This window comes from Magallana gigas, chromosome 1, assembly GCF_963853765.1.
Source record: "Magallana gigas chromosome 1, xbMagGiga1.1, whole genome shotgun sequence".
In the NCBI taxonomy this organism is placed as follows: Eukaryota; Metazoa; Mollusca; class Bivalvia; order Ostreida; family Ostreidae; genus Magallana; species Magallana gigas.
This window is the reverse complement of record NC_088853.1, coordinates 29,865,176-29,891,219: the sequence shown is the minus strand read 5'-3', so window position 1 is coordinate 29,891,219 and position 26,044 is coordinate 29,865,176. Positions and strand designations below refer to the sequence as shown.

At 31.7% G+C, this 26,044-nt stretch overlaps 2 long non-coding RNA genes across 2 annotated transcripts in view; one reads left to right on the top strand and one right to left on the bottom strand.

Moving 5' to 3' along the window:
- LOC136273666 (uncharacterized) overlaps positions 1 to 26,044 on the bottom strand; it is a 78,450-nt gene that overhangs the window by 10,303 nt on the left and 42,103 nt on the right. The gene's annotated exons all lie outside the window — the stretch shown is intronic.
- Positions 10,937 to 17,112, top strand: LOC136274157 (uncharacterized). Its single transcript, XR_010712467.1, has 3 exons — positions 10,937 to 11,005; positions 13,307 to 13,399; positions 17,033 to 17,112. It is a non-coding gene; the product is annotated as an uncharacterized lncRNA (long non-coding RNA).

The following is a 26,044-nucleotide window of genomic DNA, read 5'->3' as shown; positions in this document are numbered from 1 at the left end:
ACCTGATATACGGTATCATACCATAGCACCTCTTAGATTCTCATTCATTGTATCTTACCATAACATACCATAGCATAGCTTTCAAAATGATTTTAACTTTGTTTTAAATGATTTATTTAAACATAAATGATCATATTGCGGATCAGAAGTTATCTTTTGCTTCTTATTTTATTTTAAAAAGTTTGAAAATCTGTGTTTGGAGGCGTTATTGTTAAAATCGCATAGCATGGCACACCATTCCATACCATACCATTCAGTCCTAAATCATTTTTTTTAGTCCCCTACCGGTTTTCACCGGAGGGGACTATAGCTTTCCTCTGCGTCCGTCAGTCCGTCCGTCCGTCCGCCTGTCTGTCTGTCCGTCCGTCCGTCTGTCTGTCCCACTTCAGTTTTCCACACTTTTTAGTTCACCTGAGCTGAAAGCTCAAGTGAGCTATTCTGATCACATTTTGTCCGTTGTCCGTCTGTCCGTCCGTCCGTCTGTCCAACTGTCTGTCCGTCTGTAAACTTTTCACATTTTGAACTTCTTCTCTAAAACCACTTAACCAAATTCAACCAAATTTGGCTCAAAGCATTCTTATGGAAAGATGAATGTAAAATGCAGAAATGAAAGAAAAATTTTCATTGAAAGCGGAGAAAAACTCAAAACTGTAAAAAAAAAAAAGGGGGGGGCGCATTTTAAAAAATCTTCTTCTCAAGAACTACTAAGACAAATTCAACGTAATTTAGCATGAATAATCCTTATGGGAAGGAAAATATGAATTGCAAAATTTATGGGCCAAACCGTTTAAAATCTGAGTTATTACGAAAATAATAAGAAAGAAAAGGCGTGTTTCAAGCAATTTATAGCATCCATGAGTCTTGGTAAAATGGGTAGGTATGACGGGGCAAGGGCAAAACAAAAGATTGACAGTTATTAATCTACCATTCTCATTAAAATTTCAAGATATTTACTGACCAGTATATTTGTATTCGCTGTAAATATTGCTGCAAAATAATGCGTAATTGGAATTGACGATTGCCGATCTGCCTCGGCTTTTATTTTGCCCTGGCCCGGGTTGCTTACCCATTTTACCAAGACTCATATTCCATAATTCTAAAAGGAGGTTCTTTGTTTAAAGCAGCCATGACACTATCTGATAAACGGGTCGATCTGAAAATGATGAATTTGTTTGTTGTGCAACAGTTCGTGTACGAAGGAAATCTTTGAAACATGCAAAATACATTGGTGCCGATTTTGTGAAGTAAATTGAGGCTAAATATTTCAATGCGATGACAGTTTTCACATATGACGGTTGTGTTAGCTTGTTGTGACTTTCGTTTCGTTTTCATTTATGCTTTGCGTTAACCTGGGAACTGTCGCTTGTGTTTCCTGATTTGTACGTATCAAATCAAACAGAGACTTCGATAAACCAAACAGCTTACTGTTTACCTGCGCAAATTAAGCAACATTTGATGTATTAAGAAAGAACAAAAATGCAATTCATTCAGACTATCGGTAATTCGGTATCATCTTTTGCGTAATGGTAGAATAATGGAATATGTTTTGTTGAGATGCTCGGCATTTTCTCGAGTTTATTCAGTTTAAATAGAGTTTAATATAACTGACGGAAATATGTAGGTATATACATGTATATGATTCATTTTGAAAAATAAATTGTGTTCTTTATTTGTTATAGTGCATGTTTCTTGTGTTGAATTGTTTACAATTTCTATTTACTTACCATATTTGAGTATTAAGCTTCGAATTATAAGCAAAATACAGAGATTTGCTCACAATTCTATGTTTGTACACAGATCTGAGCCCATTCATTTTTTTCCATTTTAAATGCCGAATAGGAAATACCAAAACAATCTTAAGCTGAATGTAATAAACTCATGTGAACAAAATATCAAACCCAGCAAAATGTTGAGCTCATCTTGCTTATAATTCTACGATTGACGCTGAAATTCTGGTTGATCATTGGAAATTCTATATGAATTAGAGTATGTTAAATACTTTACACAAAAAAATTAAAGAATGATATGCTGTATAAAACTACTCTCTAGTGCTCCCTCTTTATACAATGAATATTGTGAAATGTGAGTAAATAAAAACGACATCGTTAAAACAGTGTCCATAGTTCTGACACATTTCTGTTGGGGGGATAAAAGAATTATCGCTATTCCAAAGAAAATATTAGAGCGGAAAATTATCCTGGTTTGTAGCCATTTGTTATTTTTGAATAAAAATTAAAATAATGGGTGCATAGGCCATAGTAAATTAAAGTGATGTGCCTGTCAATACGGTAACATTGATTTTTATAGCTTTTTAACATGTCGCGTGAGAACATTTTTCATTCCATTGTATTCATCAATCAAGTGTGAGTAAAGTAAAAAGTCACGAATTTACGCGAGGTAAACAACAGTCATTTCATTATAATGGAGAAGACAAATTGAATTGTTGAGTATTTTTAATTTGAGAAATTGAGCGCATTGAGGTGTAATTTTCTTCTTCACATATATACATGTAGGATTTTTTTGATAAAATACAATAACTATTATATTTTTAAGAAAATACAATAACTAGTAAGTAGTTGAGGAAGAAAATGTACCTATATGCTCTCATATATTTTGATCGCTTTATTAAGTGGGGGAGGGGCAGAACGAAAATACAGGGAATTAGAAGTTATATAACATTCTGTGCAAAAACAGTTTTTCATTAAGGTACAATGTCAAAGATTACGTGTATGCAAAAATAAGTGTAAAATTCGAATATTTTACAATATTTATTTTTTTTGTTATTCTACCGAGGACCATATGGCACAATATCTTTTGAACGCCCATTCTTGCTCAGTTGAGCGATGTGGCCCCATGGGCCTCTTGTTTTCTTTATGCGTTTGAGGAATAATATGGAATTTGCTGAACAGCTTCAAAATGCCAAACTACAGATGAAGTTTACACTTTTGTAGCGTCTGGAAGACATATTTTCGAGAAAAAATTTTAATGTTTGGGTTCGATATTCTGCATAACAGTGCATTGTTTTCACAATTTCCACAAACCGGTAGGGGACGTGTATTGCTTATGCAATACTCTCAGAATGCTTGTTATTTTATAGCATACACATCTCATATCACTGCAAAGAAATCTCATAGCATATCATTAAAATCGCATACCATATTATAGCATTAAATTCTAAAATATATTATGTTATGACTGTAAAAGTACGTCATGAATATAAAATTGAAAGGACTGGGACATAAGATATAATTTTGATATAATTTGAAGACCAACCATATGGCTTAAATTATATTATTTCAGATTTGACAAATACCGAATATAAAATTTAAGGCAATTCGTTTCTTGATTTGTCCGAATTTTGTATTGAGGGATAAAACTTATTCACCTGTAAAGTGCAACATCTGGTGAGATAATAGTATTTTATAAAAAGAATGGAATGGATTTTTATTTTCAAAATGGGCACATGATGAAGCTCTGCCATTCAGTCAACTGCATGATAACTGAATGGTCTGGAAAGGTGACTGAATGGCACAGCTATGCCATTCAGTCACCTTTTAGTTACCGTTCAGTCACCTTTCAATTAACTGAATGGCAGCGATTTATCCTGTGGGGGTTATTAAGAATGCTGCCTGACTAATTAACGCTATGGCGAAAAGTGTAGAACAAGTTTATCATCCATTGACGATAAATACTTTGGATCGGAAATCTCTATTAATTCAAAAAGTTAATAATTAAATGGTACAATGTAATGCAATTCTAGTTAACATTGGAAGACTTTTTCAGGACGGATTCATAGCGGAAAATGTAAGCCTATAGGAAATGTATCTACAAGACTCCGTGGAGCAAGAGGATCTTTGACTGGATGAATCAGTCGTGACTAATGAATAAAATTAGAATCATTAATAAAAAGGTCGATGTTTAAAATATATAATACAAAAGACAGTACTCCTCTGATTTCTCTGTATTAAAGCCCAAAAATTCGAGTCTTTTATTTTAATATAGTAGTATAGATGAACAAGATCTTTCAATGGCCATTTCAGAATCTTTAAAGGGTACCTGAAGTCCAGCCAATGTAAAACTTATGTCACTGAATTTATTTACCAGAATAATCTGCAAAAAAAAACTGCATCGAAATCGATGCAAAGGTAACGGAGTTACGCCGCTTCAAAGTCGCTAATTTTACCTGCCTTGAGAAATATTCGATAACGATGATTAAGAAAAGTGACGTCACAAGGTCAACCAGAGGAAAGTATCCTTACAAAACTAAAGAAAATAAATTGGATTTTACAGCGAAAAGAGTGATTTAGGACTGATGTTTTGATATATCTAGTTATGTTTAGTATTGTAGATTTAGAAATTTGTATCCGTATACATTTTGTTACAGTCAGATTTCTTTATAAAGGATTGTAAAATTTGCTTTTCTCGTCGCCTTTTTATCGATTTTTATAATATCTTAAAACACGTGCATTGGCATTTTAATTTATTATTCATTTTTCGATCTCATAATATCACACATGAATGATTAAAACAATTACACAGGTAAACTGACAAAGCTACTGTTCTAGATACATGTGTATCTGGGGTACGTAAACACATGGTACAATAGCCTGGTGAACAAATAGGATGTGGGGTTCACACATTTATGATTTGTAAATCGATTTATTTGAAACTAGCTACTCAATTCTATCAGATAAAACAGAACATAGATTAGAGGGTGTAAAATCAGTTATTCATGATCATAAGCTAATACATGTGTATAGTCCGTCAATCAGTAGATAAATCATGCATGAGACTCAGTACATCAAAAATTAACTAATGTTTAAAATAAATGCCTTCTAAAAATTGATTCTTTGCAATTAGTGAATGTACATTAAACGTTTTAATTTTGTTTTACAAATATGTGTTGCTCTTATAGATACAATGTTTATTTCGATTGGGTCTAATTATATTTGATTTATTCTAAACCTATAGAGTACTCTTGGACCACCTCTGCCCGTCCTTAAACCTTCTCTTCTTCCTCCTCCACTGATACTTCCTCCTGTTTAGTATCTCCTCAGCCTAGTATTTTTATTCATATTCTGTAAATTTCAAACCAGGAAATTAGTATAACGTACCAAATATTAGTTCAATTATGACGGTTCAAAAGTATTCAACATATAAAACTTTGATGATCACAAGTGTTCCCCCTTCAGGCTTTCTACTATACTAGTGCGTGATTTGTTCCGCGTAATTTCAGATGATCATCCATGATGACTGGGATAATTGTTCAATGAATATTCTTTAGGGTTAATCGCCAGGTTTTTATATTTACGAAATTTTAGCCAAATATAATTTACTTCAACAATTACATATGTTCCTTAAAGGTGGTAATTTCCCTGAAAAAAAAATGGAAAAATATGGTTAAACAGTCGATTCATCATCACCACTGATACTGATGAATGGAGAAGTCGCACGAAAAATGACCCAGAACTCCGAATGGTTAAGGTTTGTTTTACTATACGTCTCTCCTATCAGACTTTGGAAATTTGAATTTTCATTTGATGAAGTTCCATTTATTAGATTACTAGGTAAACGCAGGACCATTCCATCCGTGTATATAGACCAACTGAAGAATATGTCAAAGCACTTACAAAAACCTTGATGGTTTTACTTCTTTTTGAAGTTGTCATTTGAAACGAATTTGGAATAGTTTAAAAAGCAAGCATAAGAATGTATGTATGCACTCATTTGTATCCAGGGATAATTAAAACAACAGAATCCACACCGTTTAGAAAAACAACTGATTTATAACTGTTATTTCCAAATGTTAGGTGTAGAGATGCATAAAAAATATCTAATTATTTTTTTTTCTTTTCATGTATATATGTATTTAAAGTAACCCCAAAGCTATAGTTGCTAAAACTATAGCTTGATTGATCTACCTAATAACTATGTCTAGTGTGAGCAAGGGGGTAGAATGCAAACCGTTCATCAGGAAAGAGAAATACGAGAAGCAGTAACATGAAGTTCATCTGAAAGGAAATTTAATCATTAGAAATAATATTAACAATAGTAATGGTCATAATTAAAATATCAAAGTGAATTTTGTAATTTCTCAATTTCACTTTATGATTATACAGGTAGTTAGAATGTGTAAGTATTCCATCAAGTTCAAAACTATCAATGGCCATAATTGTTTATAAAAACATTGGAATATATTGCAAGATTATCTTGGTCAGGACTTCGGAGAAGTTTGTAAGTCCATAATAATATAAAGAGACCAAAATATCTTTGAGATAATAGTGGCATAAATTCTAAAAAAAATTGTGAGTATTCGGTTAAGAGGATATATCTTAAGCTTTGTGAACATGCCCAAAGATTTTATTTATGTTTTTTTCTACCCTAAGTAAAAAGAAATAGGTTATAGAAACACATTCCGGTATGACTTTTGACTTTTGTCCTCTATGTCATTTTTATTGTCCAAAATCGACGCTTCCATTCCAACAGATCAAATTAATCTATAACGCATGCAACTATAATACAAATGCAACATCTATCAAAATATATAATTCAAAATAATTTAGAAAATACTAACAGTATAAAAATTCCCATTTCTAACGCAAGATAAGCAGCCAACAACAACATTGAAATGATGTATGTATCTAGGAATCTGGATGTTGTAACTTAAATTAATATGTGTTTTATAACGGAATTGCAACTTTAAACTTGAAACTATATGTAACTCAAAATTCTGAGTTTTAAGGTAAGCAACTCGCACTCAAATGTGACAGTGTTTTGTTATCTAAGATTAATTAATTAATCTTAAAATAAGATAACGTATTAGTGTTTTGATCAAGCTTTTAATTATTTTGCCATTTTTGTCGGTCTTTATTCTCTACAGAAACCCACTCCTTTTTCCAAACACATGTATATGAACGAATTTCTTACCGCTCTAAATTTGTGAAGAAGAAATGCACCATTACAAAACCTGTTTAAGTCTTAACGTTTTGTGTGCTATTTTTTTCAAATTCATTTTGTATCTGCGCCTTATTTTTGTTTATGTTTTAATGTAAAAAAAAATACATGTACCCTTAGGAAAAAAATATAAAATGAATAACAATTAAATTATAAATCGCAATAACTCATGCTTGTAAAATGAGAACATTTAACACATTTATAAGATAATGTTTGTTTACTTTAGTAAGTATAATAATTACACGAAATAAACCTAATTTTTTACACGAAATAAACCTATTCTGTGACCAAGTTTTAAACAGTTATATCGAATACACAATTTTCTTTTTGCAGTTTGCTTTTTAACATTATATTCTGTATTTCCGATTTACAAGTGCAATATTCTTTCTATTTTTATATTGTAAGGTTGTAAGGTTGATTAAATTTTCTTGAAAGTCTTATAACAAATGTCATTAATTAAAAAAACCTAATCTGCTGGTTTATATTTTTGTCCCCCGCCGCAACGCGGTGCGCGGACATAGAAATGCCGGGCGTCCGTCCGTGTGTCCGTGGGTCCGTGCGTCCGTGCGTCCGTCCGTCACACTTTTTTGTAAGCGCTCTCATGCCTACAAATTTTGACGGATTTTCATTAAATTTATACCAAATGTTTATACACCTATTACCTTGGTCATGTTCGAAAATCAGCATTGGTCGATACTTTTTGTTGGAGTTATGGGACTTTGACCACAATAATGACTCCGTTTTATCCAAAAAATGACCTTGTAAGCGCTCTCATGCCTACAAATTTTGACGGATTTTCATTAAATTGATACCAAATGTTTATACCACTATTACCTTGGTCAAGTTCGAAAATCAGCATTAGTCGATACTTTTTGTTGGAGTTAGAGGACTTTGACCACAATAATGACTCCGTTTTATCCAAAAATTGACCTTGTAAGCGCTCTCATGCCTACAAATTTTGACGGATTTTCATTAAATTTATACCAAATGTTTATACCACTAATACCTTGGTCAAGTTCGAAAACCAGCATTGGTCGATAGACTCGATACTAGTATACTGCTTGACCGGCGGGGGACCCGGGAATTCTATTCTTGTTTTAAGCAAAATCCATCAGCAAGGGAGCGGTATAACGCCGAAATTCCATCATATGCCACAAGGTCTGATATCGACCGTTCAATCAATCCTTATTTTTGTGCCTGTAGCATTGAGCCCGTATCTAACCTAGTACAATACAGTTAAGAAAACTTACAAGTTGAAAATATCTTAAATTTTGCTGCCAAACACTGCTGTTATTCATTTTTATTAGGTCACCTGAGTAAACTCGGGTAAAAGGTGACCTATTGCTATTCGTTTTCGTCTGTCGCCGTACGTCGTGCGTTAACAATTTTACATTTTTAACTTCTTCTTAAAAACTACAAGGCTAACCATTACCATTTTTAGTGTGAGACATCTCTATGTTAAGAGGAATTAAAATTATGAAATGCGTGGCCCTACCTGCCCCGGGGCACCATTGATACTTTTAACTTACGTAAATTATCTTCTAAATCGTTGAAAAACATATCAATTAAAATAAAATATGACAATCACAAGAGGCCAATTGACCCTAACAGTTACCTGAGTAGCAAAAACCCATATACAAACTTGTCGAGGAGTCTCATTTAAGCATACGAAGACACTGGTGATATATTTAAAAGAAGTATTTCCCTTTTTTGCTTCTCCCAAATATACATCCAACAACTGCAGATGCTCAGGTCTTTGTGAGTGGATGTTGTAACAGAAACGTGCATGCCATATTACTAACGTTGAAAAGTTTTAAATTTCCAGATTACATAATCTAAACCTTTTATGAAGATATTATGTATGCAGTATTTAAATATGACATTCATAAAATTTCTAAATATACCCAAGTTTAGACATGAAGAGGGTTAGTTTTTTCAAGCACGATTATAAATTTACAAACAAGGGATTGCTGTGCAAAAGTTATCTACGGTAATGTTACAGCGATTAATATGCGCTTATTGAAGACAATCCAAGCACACTGAACAATTAAATATGGAACCGACAAAGTAAAATAAAATTATGTGTTGAAATAAGCAACACACATTCAAAGGATCACTTAAATATAACAAATTATATTTTCAGGAAACAGCATTACAGTGTTTGATTTAAGGACACATATACCTACAGTCTTTATTTGAAGGAGTCAATTGCGCTTATTTGGTGTATGTCACCGCTTTTTAAGCAAGCTAACAGCAGAGGTAAAATCAAAAGAGTTGTAAACGAAACAAAATATTTCTGTTATTGTCCACACATACATTTCTATGTTGGGATAATGTTTTTTTTCCTAAAAAACGAAAGTAAAGTTAAAAGAGCATTTTTCTCAAATAATTTATCTATTTAGGGACATAGATGTACACCCTCCGCGTTCATTAATAGTAGAGTATTGTTGCATTTTCTCCATTCAGCGCAGATTGGTTTTTAGTCACATTACGTAAAATATCCTTTACACAACAATTTCCTGCTTGTAAATAAGCCTGCGAGAAGAAACCCCTTCTCAAATGGAAACATCAGTTCTGAACATGTAGAATTACGTACGATATCCTTTGCACAACGATCCCTTGTTTTTCAAAAAGCATGCTTTAAAAACATTCACAAATGGATAAATCGTGTCTGAACTTGCTTATTTAACGTAATTTGAAGCATGCTTGAAACCAATATTTAGATACTGAATACACAATACCTTCACAGATGGGCTTAAGCATTTAAAACAATTTATATTTGAAAACATGTTGCTTAACTAAAAACACAAAAAGTTTAAATTATGCATGCTCAAAATAAAAAAGATTTCAACATAAGTTAAATAAATTGCTTAGGTTTCTGTTACAAAGTCCTGAGCATCAGCAGTTGTTGGTTGTATCGCTGGCAAAAGAAAACGGTAAATATCTCTTTTATTTTTTCATTGGACGATAACATGATATAATAATGATTGTTTTCATAGTTATTTCTTAATATTTGTTAAGAAATTTTGGATTTTGATAAGTATCTTTTACAAAAACATTGTATAATACAAATTAAAATAAATAAAAAGATAAATCCAAACTTTGTAAATGTATTTTTACAAATCAAAATGTTTGCTTTCTTTTTATTAGTTAACTCGATTATACACCTGTCTATCATTTGCAATGGCTTAAAGTAATATACAATGTTAATTCAATGAACTGTGTTTGAAATATATTAATAACATATGGAAATATGCTTCCTTATATGGAACTTTACTACAGAGAAAACGTTCAATTCTTTGTAAACTTTTCCATGCCGTCACAATGATAATTGCACGAGCTTATCGTTGGAGTGTGGCAATATTGTAAACGTAAACACATCGTTACATTAAAGATTTTGAACGATTTGTCATATTAATATACAACTCTTGTTCTCAATAAATATAATAAATATCAGAAGTACAAATCATATTCCATACCAGTTAACATTGTTTGAATTACCCCAACACCCTACCGATTGCCAAAAACATTATAACAAATCAAGATCAAATCACACGGAACATAGCGAATTTAATTAAAATATGACTCATTCCAATTATAACTGAATCTCTTGTTTTTGTAAGGTAAAATGCTGGATAGGTTTTTCATATCTTGTTCGGTAGACTATCGAATTAGGCCCACTGAACGACTTGTAACTTTGAAATGAATTTATTTGCTAATGAGAAGACATACAACAATTAACACGATAAGAAAAGGAAAACTGTAAAAAATTTACGATAAACGTGATATGATTAACGCACGATTGGATACGATTAACACACAACAGAACAGTATACACACATGATACAATAGTATTGATACATGATAAGATAGGATGTAATTATATAAAATAACTTTGCATGTGCTGTATAATAAAGTGTAAATGTGTTCATTGCGTCCATCAGATTTCATTACTTGCAAATTAAAGTTTTTTTTTTTAAAGATGAAGCTCATTTACCTGCTACTTGCGTCTGTTATCCTTTCTAATTGTGATGCAAAGAAAATGCCTCCGGTACGTATTATCGCAGTTATGCAATATATATATATATATATATATATATATATATATATATATATATATATATATATATATATATATATATATATATATATATATATATATATATAAAGTGGAAATAAACATTTCTTGGTCAATTTTAATATTCTATTGGTTATAAAAAAAATAACGAGTTCATTATCATCATCAACTTATACTAAAGATTATGTTACTTAAAAGGAAAAAAATGATAATTAGTTGCCGTTTTTGCAAAATACATAATTGAACTGCAGCTGCAACATTTGGAGAAAGTATCAAACGTCCAAATTCTCAATTGTTGTACAAACCTTGAAACTTACTTCTATATGCACACCACTTGCGGTTTGGTTCACTATCAGAACGCTTTTTAAACACTACACTCCGTTTGTTCTATTTATGAACTTTAATGTTCCTTTTTTTCAACACACCGGTTCGCTTCCTTCACCACCCTTCGCTTGAATAGCTTCCAGCTTTGTGAACGGCTTTAATAATGAGTTACGTGTGGCCTAAACGCTTTGTTGTTTTCCATTTTCCCCAATTGCATCGTGTGTACAGTCAAAACATCACTATTATCTTTTGATTTCGTGAGCCACACATGTACCTGTAAACACATTTCTTCAGATATACACATTTAGATATACACAATTAATCCATATAGCTTGTAATTGTCAGGGGATATTTTAGTTATCATTTCGTGGACACAATTTCGTTCTTAACTGTATGCATATGATTTGATAGACGTTTTATGTTGTGGCTAACCTATTAAAAAACCAAGAATATATGTATATGTACCATTTATTATAAATTGCATTATATTATTGTAAAATATTTAATCACTCACTGATGTTGTCATCCTTTATGATCGATCGATAGGGCCGGGTGTGAATTGACAAATTTTTTTTTATGAAATACTTATTATTATTTTAATATGCATGATTCATAATTTATGTCATTAATTCAAAAACATGTAGTTGTTAAATGCAAAGCACGGACAAAGTATAAAGATTGTTTTCTCTAAAACAAACTACGACAGTCAGTAAAAGAGGCAATAATCGCCAGTTCAGGAGTTGACATCACAAAGTCAAAGGAAAATTATTGTTCAATAACATCAAATAGGGAATTTTGTGTAAAGAAAAAAAAAAAAAAACAATTTCGTTTTTCTAGTCATGTAGAAGAAGCTAAGAAGCACAAGGTGCATGGCCTGATCTGTTATACTTATATTGGTTGTCAAGCGTAGCAGATGGAGTCCTGAAATTAAGTCCTGTCCAAATGACCACCGTCTGATTGTAAAGAACGACAATAGAAAGATAGCTAAAGGGAAACAACTCATCTCAGTATTACTATTTATCAATGATTAATTTACGCTCACTCTCTATCTGGCTTCCTCTTTCTTTTCCATTCTCTTCTCTCTTTCTTTCTCATTCTCTCTCAGGATAACGTATTTTTGGAAGACCAGTTTTTTTACGTTGTTCATGCAGTATCCCCACGCGTTGTGTGAAATTTGCTTTCTCTCAAGAATGCACATATCGGCCTTGTATGTTTTACATGTATTAATAATCACAGGACTGCAAAGTATTGATAAAGGTTGATGAACTTAAATTAGATTAGGCGATTTAGAACTGCAAAATAATACATTTTCCATGTTCATTTCTTGCTCGGAACGACAAGACGGTTTGTTTTGAAGGCGTAGCAGCACGTTTCAGGATCTGTTCTTTTATCTCTTTTAGTACGAATGTAACCGTTGCGGTGGCTCTCATTCGATAGAAAATATCTTTAATATATAACAAGAACTGTGTATAAATTAATCACATGGTAAAACTGTAAATCATTTTTAAACATATACAAGTAGTCCCTTTAACGCAAGGGAATTGTTATTAATAGTACTTTTTTCATGCGCCTAAGTTCGTTTCTTAGTGAATTTTTATTAACATTTTTTTTAATTTTTTTTTCCTTTTTTTTATTCAGTAGGGTACATTGTTTTATAAGATATTGATTATATTGATTATAGGAGGATTACAAGGGGGAACCCGAGAGGAACTTGATTCATATGATAGCTTTTTTCATAATTTTAAGCAAAGTGAAGTAAAGCCTTTGCCACTTTTTTATATTCTTGCAGCAACTGAATTAATATTTTATAACTCTTTATAGAAAGTAGCTCAAATATGTTTATATATTTCATAACTATATTAAATGCTTATAATTTACAACAAACATTAGATAAAGATAAACACAAGTAAAATTATAAACATTTTATTGATTTATTTTTTCAATCCTCAGAGTATATGTGATTCACAAGAAAATGACAGACATCAGAGGTCCCTCTTGTACAAAGTTAGTAAAGCAACGGGAAGACTCAGGGGATCCCTGGAGGTACATTTAGGATAAACTTATTTTTCTTGATAACTTATAGACAGTTTGTTATTTAATAATTGTGATATAAAGGCCTAATAAGTTGTAAGAACTGTTCACTGTAGTTTCAATATACGTATATATTTTGCTTTATGAAACCTTGGCAATCAAAGTACTGAAAGTTGGGTGCTTTTTTATGCATATGTGTACAATGTAGTGGGAGTGACAACCTCTCTCTCCCTTTCTCTCTCTTTCTCTTTCTCTCTCTCTTTCTCTCTCCTCTCTCTCTCTCTCTCTCTCTCTCTCTCTCTCTCTCTCTCTCTCTCTCTCTCTCTCTCTCTCTCTCCGGTGAATGGAACGTTGACACGAGCGTTAAAGCATCAATTCCTAATTTTTTTTTTCAATGTGTAGCCGAATCCTAAATCTTTACAAAGTAGTCCATAGAAAATCAAGGGGATCAACGTTTCCAAAATGCAAATTCTTGTTAAACAAACATGTAATTTACAGGGAAAACACTTCCCGACAATATACGTATATATCTTGCTCTATGAACCATTGGCAAGCAATGGTCAATCAAAGTACTGACAGTCAGTTGCTTTTGATGCATATGTGTAAATGTGTTGGGAGTGACAACCTCTCTCTCTACAAATTCTTGTTTAACAAACACGTAGTTTATAGGGAAAACATTTCCCGATTTATTAGCTAAAAATAAAAAATCATTTCCCCTGGACCAAAATTAAAAATACTTATGTTTCCCCTAGCGCGACCGACCCAATTAAATTCCGCCGACTGAATTTTTGTTTAATCACATTGAATAGAGATTTTTTTTAAAGAAACCTCATTTTACCCAAATTCGTTTTAAGAGACCCACGTCTTATTCGTTTTACAATTAATTTGTTAGCCTTGTAACAGTTGTTTTAAAAACACCAAATTATCTTAAAATGAGAGGTCAAGGGGTCACATCGCTCGCCTGAGCAACAAAGTTAACACTTAACGAATATGTAAAATTTCGATCCTCCGTTGTGGCCCCATCCTGCCCTTGGGTGGTCATTATTTGAATAAACTAGATTCAAAACTACATACAGTTGTTTTCAAGTAACTTTCACTCTATTCATGGTAAAGAGATTTTTAAGGATTTTCACTATATACTACCATGTAACATTTTTACCCCCCCCCCTCCATCCCTACACATTTGTCGCCCTATTTTACTCCTTGGGGTTATGATATGGCCTAACAGTTAATACAAAATGCATTTGAATTTTCATAATATACGATTTATCTCCCTTTAAATAGGGTGTGGTCCTACTCTCGTACACATTTAAATTTCTTTGGCCCAAGAGTGTTTTGTGCCAAGTTGGTTGAAATTGACTTAGTGATTTTGTAGGAAAAGACGAAAATGCGAAAAGTTTACCATGATGACAACGACAGACAACGGACAAATATTTATCAGAATAAATACTTAGCTCACTTGCGCTTTCGACTCAGATGAGCTAAAAAGTGTATAACCTTAGATATGTGGTTTTTTATGTTATCTTAGCTTTTTGTATAACCTATCAGTATTTTGTATTAGGTCAAATTTTATATAACCTGTCAGCATTTTGTATTAGTCACGAAGTTTGCTAGATTATGAATGAGAAATAAAGTGCAAATACGTTATTCTCCATGGTCAATTACCTTCGGGGAAAATGATTACAACAATTTTTAACGAATTTGTTTTAGATTTAATTGTGCATTATGAAATAATATATACAAAATACACGTGATATGATATCAAGAAAGATTTCCCTTGAAGACATTGCTTCTAATTTTTTTTTGATTATTAATATCTATTTAACGTTTATGTTAACAATATGCTGCAGCCAGTAATGCAGGCTACTATATCATTAGAAAATATTTAAAGTGAATTTCCCAGTCAGTACTACATGCATACATATTATTTGATAGTGTTAAACAGTATATATCGATAGCCATTAATTTAAAACTACACACATGGTAACGATTTTGGTTACCCCCCCCCCCCCCCCCCCGAATTTAATGTTAACTATACTTCACTAATTTCTTGGTAAATCTGGGGGCATAACATCACATCATCTTAATCAAGTTCTTTTGATTTCTCACTAGATATCTTTTCTAAAACATTGTTATCGATAATTTTTTTGAAAAAAAAAAAGTTTGAAGATGAATGTCAATAGCCGTAATTGCATGCTACAATATTATTGGATACTAGTGAATGTTTTATGGTGACTGCCTACAGGCAGTGCTTTTTCTCTGCTATATGATTAACAATGTATACAAAAATAAATATCTAGCTAAGACAAACATTTAATTTTTTTGGATAAGTATTTAAGCCATGGATTGACTTTATGGAATAATAACTGACTTTGTCAGACTTATTCTTTAACCAGATTTTACAAAGTAAGTCAGGTGAAATAATTTATTCAAAGGGCTTGGGGACAATATTTTACTTCTGAATATGACTCTCATTTCTACTGTAATATTGAAGGTTCGCTATGGCACCTTGTCCAAGCATTTTATATTAAGAGGATCAGATTGGGATTAAATGTATCATTGATGATACCATTTAACGGGTATGAAATAATCACATCTCCTTTTATTTTCTTAGAGACATAAAATGCTATTTTAAAAACTATGGTGCATTAAGTTTGTTAAAAAAACCTGCTTGTACCTATCTCTACCTAAATATGTTTTGCCATTTAAATTATTGTTTTAAAGATTAGTGTGCAATTCTTCTACAATATTAGTATTTCAATTAGACTTATAGACATACGCATTTAATGACAAACATTTACCATTGTAACTGTTTAAAATGAATGTTATGTTTTAACTTTTTTTACTAAAGATTTTTGTTATAGTCCAAGGACGCATACACACGTTCATTTAGTCATTAACAGTACCATCATAATGCATTATTATTAAGTTGGGAAGGAATTCTTTAATATGAAATGCGATTTTGATTGAGTTTATAGATGCATATAAAGTTTACATAAATTGTATTATAACCCCTAAAGACATTCACAACAAGTCATACGTTCATTGTAGACCAGTGTTATACATTTATATATATTATTATATCATTAAGAGTGCAAATTCAACGCTAAATGGTATAAATGTTTGTATCATTAGGGGTTGACCATGTAGCTTTTGGCTTTGTTCATAAACCATAAGGTTTGCTTTGCATTTGCATCGCTTAATGATAAAATTGTATCATTAAGCGGCGATTTATCATTAGCGGTTGATGTTGTCAACTGTAAATGCTAGAATAATAACATTAGGGGTTGGATTTGCAACGCTTAATGATATTTTTTATCATTAAGTGACGTTTTATCATTAGAGGATGTAACACACCCATTCCCATTGATACACCGTGCATGGGAATGTGAATACTAGTAAACGATATATTTTCATTCAAAGTGGTTTTAACAAGGTACCGGTAAATATTTGGTCTCGTAAATTACATGGTTTTTTTTATATTACATTATGCGTTGATATTTTTTCTTTGTTTTAAACAATGTTGAAAAAAGCTTTTGCCGTTTTTGAAATATCATTTCAACAATTAATTCAATGTTTCATTACTTTTTTTAAAACATTCTAAGATTAACAAACATATTATTAATTTATTTTAACAAACCTTAGTATAAACGTGATGCGCAAGAAGACAGCAGGCCCCAGAGGTTCTATTTTGGTAGTAAAGCAAGGGGAGGACTATGGATCCCTGAAGGTATATTAAGGATATACATTTTTATCTTGATAATATGCAGACATTTTGCTATTTGTCAGCTTGATACAAAGTTCTAATAAGTTGTTAGAACTGTATATTCATTTGTAAGTTTAATAGACTTAAATGTCTTAGTTTATGAACTGTTGGAAAACAATAGCCAATCAACGTATTGTAGTACTGAGAGCCGGGCTCTTTCGATGCATATTTTGTAGTAAATACTGGCAATCTCTCTCTCTCTCTCTCTCTCTCTCTCTCGCTCCATTTCGCTCGAAGTGTTGGAACGCGTTAGAGAGCGACTTAATTTTGTAAGCGGGATTTATGTCTGTCTAGCAGAAATATCAACTGTGCTTTGAAATTTGACACAAGCATTTAAAATTCATACCATATTTTTGTTGATGAAAAAACTCCTTCGCAGTTTAATTCCAACAACAACAAAAAAACAAAAACAAAAAAACAAAAAACAAATATACAAAACAATATATGAAATATTTACTTTTTTTATTGGTTCTTTGTCATTTGTTGAAGCCGATTGTATGCATAAAGTGAAATTTTACCTGCCATTAGAAAAGCTGATAAAAAACCAATCACATCAATAAATTGTTGGTAGATCATAATTTCAGATAGGTATTATAAAATGAATATCCGGGTTTTTTTTTCAGGAGTGCTAAACTTATTTTAACATAATCACAGCTTTTCAAAATTTTAACGTAAAAGTATGCCTCCATAGTTTTGATTAGATTTTTTTCCTATACTTGTATAGAAATTCGCTAGGGGAAATAAAAAAATAAAAAAAAAAAAATAAAATACTATATTTTTATTTTTCATACCTAATACAAATGAGCGGGTGTTTGAATTTATTGTTATATGATATTAAAGCGGTTTAAACGTTTTTTGTTTTTTTATTAAGATGATATTACAATCAGATAAAAAAACTAGTCTCTTTACGAGTAACGAGTAGGTCTTCCGTTCGATTTTGTTTTATATGATACGATGAAATATCGATACTCTATGCCAGTATGAGATCATGCTGAAACTAGGTTATTTTGTGTCGAGACTGGAAACGGACGAACGAAAGTGATTAATGAAAATAAAAGCAGGGGTTTGGTACATTTTTTTTGTGAACATCACTGTTTTTCATTTTAGATAAAACACCCTAGAAAATCTAATAAACTTGTTAAAAACATGAAACGTTTGCACCTTTCCGTTGAGTACCGGAAGTGACGGTTAACAAAATAAAACCTGTTAAACACATCTGCAATCGATTGTCTATCATTCATAAAAGTTCGTGTCTCAATCATTTAAATAGACTAAAATCTCGCAGTTATCAAATTTGTAAAAAGGATAGGTAACTGAGATATTTGATATAACTCACCGGAAGTAGAATACGATGCTTATTTAACGTTGTATAGTTAACATATAAAATGATCGTGTAATGATATACCGGTATTCATTCCATGTAAAAAATAAATAAATAAGAATAAACATATTTTTAAAGTGCTTCAAGTGACGACCGGATGTGACGACGAATCAAATAAAATAATGTTAACACGAATACATACTTAGGGCTATCATCCCACAACGTTTATTTGTTTAAGTCGTCACCGTTTTTGAGATCTCATGGAGTCATTGTTTTTTGTCTCTTGACAGGAAACAGAAAAACGGAAATGCTCAGTGAAAATAAAAGTTAGTATTTCTTAAAGGGGCATAATCACAATTTTGCACAAATTCTATTTTTCTGTTTTAGTGATTTTCAGTGCTTTAGAAATGCATTTATTATGATCAAATTGAGTTTGAGAGTCAGTCTTAGAGTTGTAAGCAAGATACAGGGCTTTGAATTCTTTGTCATTTTAACAAGGCTCGTGCCTTTGATTTGTTAACATAGGTTGAATATACCAGTAAAAAACCTTTTTCAGGGTGTTGTGTCTATATTCTTATTTATTTAAACCATAAATAGACATTTTTTTAAGTTTAACGCATTCATTTTAGGTCTATAACTAGAATTTTTGCTGAAAGATTCAAAATGTAAACAATAGCGTTATTTACATAGCAAAGAATTGTAAGCTCTTTAACTCGCTTAAAACTTAACAAACAACCTTCAATTTTTGGGTGCCTTTTATAAATGTCTAACTGAAGCATTGTAATCATAAAAATTGAAAAATACCTTTTTTGACAGAATTCGTGACCATGCCCCTTGAAATATTGGACAACTGTACTTTATTGTTTATCAATTTTACTAAAATTGTCAACAAAAAACAGTTAAACTTTCAAACAGCTTGATTTATTTGAACCCTTGCAGTGAGGACCGGAAGTGACGGTTGACAAAAGCCATTTAACGCATTTTCTATCAAATGTCTATCATCTATATAAGTTTCTAGTGTTGATCACTTAACTTTCTGAGATCTCTTGGGTATAACATTTATTTAAAATAAGGCTCTCTGAGAATTTTGAGATATCTCACCGGATATACATTTTTTTTTGTTTTTATAAAGCATCGGATACATGATATATGCAAATATTAATGCTTATATTTCAATTTTATATGAAATCGATTGAATGCAAAAAACTAATTTTTGAAGTGCTTTTGGTGACGACCGGAATTTATGACGAACAAAACAAAACAGTTTAAAGACATTTACAATTATAGGTCTATAATTCTACAAAGTTTAAATGCTCAATTCCTTATCATTTTTGAGATCTCAATATCTATCGAGCCACATCTGAGAAATTGTGTGTTCAAAAGGGGAACAAAGTTCGTACCCAATCCGTATCTAATTTTTAAGCCATCGTGAGCTCTTAAGAATGGCCCTACTGGCGTAAAACAAAAACAATAGGCACAACTTCAGGCTATGGTATACCTATACTGAAATTTTCATATTCATATCTCTGATAGTTTCCGATATCAAGCCTGCACAAAATGGGTCGTAAAAATTACAAAAACTGCGATAAATCGGTACTGGAAAAAACAGCTTGATTTGTGTGAACCCTTCCAGTGAGGACCGGAAGTGACGGTGACAAAATTAAAGCGATTAAATACATTTTCTGTCGAATGTCTATTATCTATATAAGTTTCGTGTTTGAAAACTTGACTTTCTGAGATCTCGTGGGTAAAACATTATTTAAAAAACGCTTTCTGAGATATCTTAAATATCTCACCGGAAGTAATATTTTTTGTTTTTATGTAACATCGATACATGACATATGTGAGGATTATTACTTATATTTCAATTCTATCTGAAATAAATTAAATGCAAAAGTAAAATAATTTTTAAGTGCTTCCAGTATGTAGATCGGTTGGATAGTTTCCGAAAAATCACGTGCACAAAATTTTTTGGGAAAAAATAAGATCCTGTACGATAATTATAAGGTCTTACGTTACCGTTCCCTAAGAACGATCGAAAGGAATGCAGATCGTGACGTCAAAGTTAACTATGACGTCATATCTAATGAAGTACAGACAAGTGACTTTCTACATATCACTGTAAAATTAATCGGTCAGCCTTAACATAGCCGCGTATCTCGTGGAGTTAAGGTTTTTTGTCAAGGGACAGAAAACGGACAAACAGAAGTGCTCAGTGAAAATAAAAATTATTTCTTAAACACTTGATAACTGTAGTTTATTGTTTATCAATTTGATTAAAATTGTCAAACATAAACCGTAAAATAAATTCCAACAACTTGATGTGTTTAAACCCTGCCAGTTAGAACCTGAAGTAACGATTGACTAAATAAAAGCGGTTAAACGCATATATATCAAATGTCTATCATCAATGTAAGTCTGGTGTCTTAATCACTTGCACTTTTTGAGATCTCGCGGGTAAAACATTAGTTTAAAAAAGGCGCGCTGAGATATTTGAGATATCTAACCGGGAGTTGAATGTTTTGGTTTATTTCACATCGCATACATGACACATGTAAGAATTTATACTTATATCTAAATTTAATGAAATAAAAAAATAAAATGCGTAAAAAGATAATTTTTTTAAGTGCTTACGGTGACGCCTGGAACTTTTGGCGGACAAAACAAAACAGCTTAAAGACAGTTACTACTATTAGTCTATAATCCTTCAAAGCCCGAATGCTTAAGTCCTTATCATTTTTGAAATCTCGATGTCACAAGCTTTTTTGTCGCGGGAAAGGAAACGGTAGAAAATCTATCGAGCCATCTCTGAGAAATTTTGTAGACAAAAAAAGGGGGACATTTTTCAAAATTCCTATCAAATTTTTGCGCCCAGGCGAGCTCCAAGTAATTGCGACACTGGCGTCAAACAAAATAATAGTGCACAACTTAAAACTATAGTCTACCTATCCTGAAAATTTCGTATTCATATCTCTGACAGTTTCTGAGATCAACTCTGCACAAAATAGGTCGTAAAAAATGGAAAATCGACCGTTACTCGGTACCGGAAGTGACGATTTTAAAATTTCAACAAAAAACCCCATCTATAACAAAGACCTCTGGCAGTCATGGTATTAAGTTTTAAAATTTTCAAGACTAGCAAATCGATATAATTTCATTTAATCTAATGAATTCGTCTTTTTCCATGATTGTCTTGAGAAATACAGAAATGAAATTTATTAGAATAAAACATTTTCATTTAAATTGATTTTCCTATTTAAATATTCCTTAAAACATGCTTTCTTTTTTCATATTTACAGTGGATGGAATAAACTTGGGATGAAAATGATTGATTAAAAGAGCACTTTTGATCTTGTCTCTACTTGTCAGACAATAAATCACTATACATGTGGCAAATAAAGTGAAACTTTTCTCTGAGTTTGGTGAAACCAATATCATGAAAAATGACAACCAGGTTTAAAAATAAAAAAAATCCCCAGGAAAAATACAAAACAGCAGCAACACTGACCTAGATTAGTAAGAGGTAGTACCGGGTGTCAGAGAGGAGTGAGGATCTGATAAATTCTGAATCGTCATATCTTACAATAACATACCATTGTATAGCATTCAACATGATTTTCACTTGGTTTTAAATGGTTTTATTTAAAAACAAATGTTCTTATTGCAGACCTGTAGTAAACTTTGACTTTATATCGTTTCACTTCGAAAAGTTTGGAAGTCTTCTGTATTTAGAGGCGGTTTTGTTCATGTAACATAGTAAAGCATACAGTACTATATAATTCAATCCTCAATATCAATTTATCATATTATAGCAAATAAATCTTATAGCGCTGAATAGAAACATCACAGCATATCTTTGATCCGAAATCGCTGTCAATACAAAAAGTTAATAATTAAATGGTACAACTTATTGTCATTCTAATTAACATTTGAAGAACTCTTAAGAACGGATTCATTGTGGAAAATGTAAGGCCATGAAAAATACTGTATCTAAGTACTCCGTGAAGCTCGAGGAGCTTTGACTGGATAAATTAGTGGTGCCTAATTAATAAAAGTGAAACCAGTTATAAAATAAGTCTATGTATTCAAAAACTAGTTTAACATTATCGATGCATCTGTGTGGAAATTTTACTAAAATATATTTAGTTATGTGTTATTTAATCAATTAATAATTGTGTTCTTGAAATGCAATTCATGAATCGTAATCGTACTTTGTCGATGGTATGCTTAACCTAAAACTTCAACATTGAATGCATTAAATGCTTCTAGCTAAAATCAAGAGGTCATTAGGCCTGAACGGAAATATGAGTACCTTAGCCCAAACATTCAAACATTAGCACAAACTTCCCAAGGAGTCTTACATATGCATTTAATTAAGTATCAGTCTGGAGTAGATATTTATATTATAATGAAGACCACCTCTCTCCCTGATATCTTTCAGAAAGGATTATGAAACCTATAATTTTAGCGAAAAAATGAAAAATCACAGTAGAGTGCATGACCTGGCCTGATATTGAAAAGGTTATACACTTTGATAGAAAAATTATTTTCCATATGTGTAAACTTTCAATATAAATCTACTGTGCATACATTTTCGTAGATAACCTAAAACAAGGTGGCTAGTATACCTGTTTTAGTTAAAACGATCTCCCATCCCCTCCGAGACAGACAGACAGATACTGTATCCCAGACAGATACTCTTCCTGTGGGCATTTCAGATGTTAATCTTATTTCTTTCAGATTAGAAATATCCTTCCAAACTACCATTTAATCATCTTTTTATGTTCTTCAATATACTTATACGCAACACTGTTAAGGTTTACTTGGTGGTCTCGCCGACCAGATAGTACGGGAAATGTTAACTATGACATCATATAAAATAACAAGTCGTCAAAAATGCTAATAAACAAAGTAATATCCAATTATTATGGTTACAAAAACATTCAACTACAATAAAAGTTACTTACTTTGCAACTTTTTCGTCAAATAAGTCCAACAACGATAAATATAAATGACTGACTGATCGCGGTGCACTTATCGATGTGATGTCATACTGTAAATTTTGACGCATATTTTGTGTAGAGAAAGGCGGATCAATCAATTTTTTAACATGGGAAAATGCATTTTATGAATTAACAGAGCATGATCTTAAAACAATTATTCTACCATTAAATCCTATTTATTATGCTTGTTTTGATTCGACATGTGATTATTTTTAGAGAGTGTATTATTTCTATTCTAGTGTATTAAATGTACACATTCGATGTGTTTGACAACGGGAAGCCTATCTAAATCCACTTTTTATGAGGGCATACACTTAACAGATCAATAAAATCTTTTCAATATAAATTAAGAAAATGTTTAATTTGTTAAAAAGTCCTGCTGCTGTGATTAAATTTATAGAATGAATTAATAAATACGTAAAATATTAAGCGTAGGTCCTATAAATTCTAATAGAACCTCATTTCTTCGATTTATTCTAATAAAAGATGACCTCTATGCAACGCAGCAGCACTTTCCAAAATCTACCAGAAAAGTAGAATATAATCATTTTTTAAATTTCAATTCAAATAAGGATATGCCCTTGTTATATAGATATTTATTTATGACCTTCATCAAGGAGAATCTTCAACATATCACGTGACTGTCAAATTCAGGGGACCACACTTAGTGTCATACAAAGTAGCATTTACTACACTGTTTATTCAATATCAGATTTTTATCATGATAATATAACTGTACATAAATATTTTGTAATAATAGATGCATCGTTTTATGAACGTTTAAATCCGCTGATATTTTCATAGTCGGCCTTAACGGTGTTGCGTATGATCAGGATCTTTCAATGTCCATTTTAGAATCTTTAAAGGGTACCTGTAGCCTCGCCGATGTGAAACTTATATCATAGAATTTATTCACCGAATTAAAGGAAAAAAACCGCTTCGAAATCGATGCAAAGGAATCGGAGTTACGGTGCTTCAAAGTGGCTAATTTTACCTGCTTTGTGAGAGAAAATAGAATTAGGCGATAACGAGGCTTCAGTAAAAGTGACGCCACAGGGTCAACCGGAGTGAGTTTTCTTTCAAAACTAAAGAAAATAAAGTCAAAACAGATATAATGATCGATGTCTTGAGGTATGTACTTATGATTAGTATTATAGTTTTAAAAATTTGTGTCCGTACATATTTTGTAAAACTCAGATTTCCTTAAAAGGGATTGTAAAATTTGCTTTTCTTGTCAGCTTTTTATCGAATATTTTATATCTTAAAACACTTGTATTGGCAGATTTATGTATAATTCATTTTTTAAATTACATAATTAAGGAATGAATTATATATTTATTTGTTTTATACGATATAAAATGGTTTGGGGCAGTTTACACTTTATAAACCGCGAAGCGGTTTATAAAAAAGCGTAAACTGTTTCAAACCATATTATATCGTATAAAACTAATAAATATTGAATTCATGCCTTATAATTTAATTTTTTTTAACTCTTCATTGTAGATGCAAAATGGTCATTTGACCTTTAAAATGACGTAAAATTGTACAAAATTCAAACGTATCGTCAGGCGTATGGATACATTTTTGACGTTAGTCTTACTATGACGTAGGCAACATTCTTTATACGAAATAAAATAATTTTTAAGCCAATCAGAAAGCCCGTTACAACCAGAATTAAATTATTATCTCTTCAAACATTGATAATCCGAAAAAATGAAACAGGTAAACAGAGCTAACAAAACTACTGTTCTTTTCATTTGTGTATCTTGGGTGTGTATACATATGGTACACGAGCCTCGTGATCAAAAAGAAAAAGGGGGGGGGGGTCTCACACCACTAAGACTGGGAAAACGATTTATTTGGAATTAGCTACTCTATCATTATCAGATAAAACAGAAAATAAATATTAGACTATGTAAAACCAGGCGTTTATGATCATAAGCTTACATTTGTGTACAGACCGCCATTCAGTGGAGTGGTATATCAAAAAATAATTAATGTTCAAAATGAAGCCCTTAATTGTTGCTTATTTAATTACTTTCAAATGATAAAATTTACAATTTAGCAGGTTTAATTTTTTAATGTTATAAAGTAATTATCACGGAAGTACTGAGATTGATTATTGATTTGGTCTTAATTTTTTTTATCTAATAAAGTACTCGGGTGATTTCACCAAGCATTGGACACCATTTGGCTTTTGAATACGTTCTCGATACCGCTAATGTCGAAATAAGGATGAAATGTAAATGTTACATCACTGGGGTTTATAAAATGATATTTTTGAAAAAAAAAATTGTTGAAACTTGATAAAAATAATAAATAACATTGATTTAAACTGTAAACAGTTTTTTTTCACCATGGATCGGACACAATTAACCAAGGATCGGACAAGTCCAACCTAGGATCAGAAATACGAAGTAGGAACAGCTTTTATTCCCTTTTCAGCAAGTTAATCCTTTCATTGGCTAATCAACGTCTCACCTGAATCATCATTAACGGTCTTTAGGTGAAAAGCAGAGTGTAAAAAGTTTGAGGTCTAAAAACATTTTAATAACTCGAATTGTCTC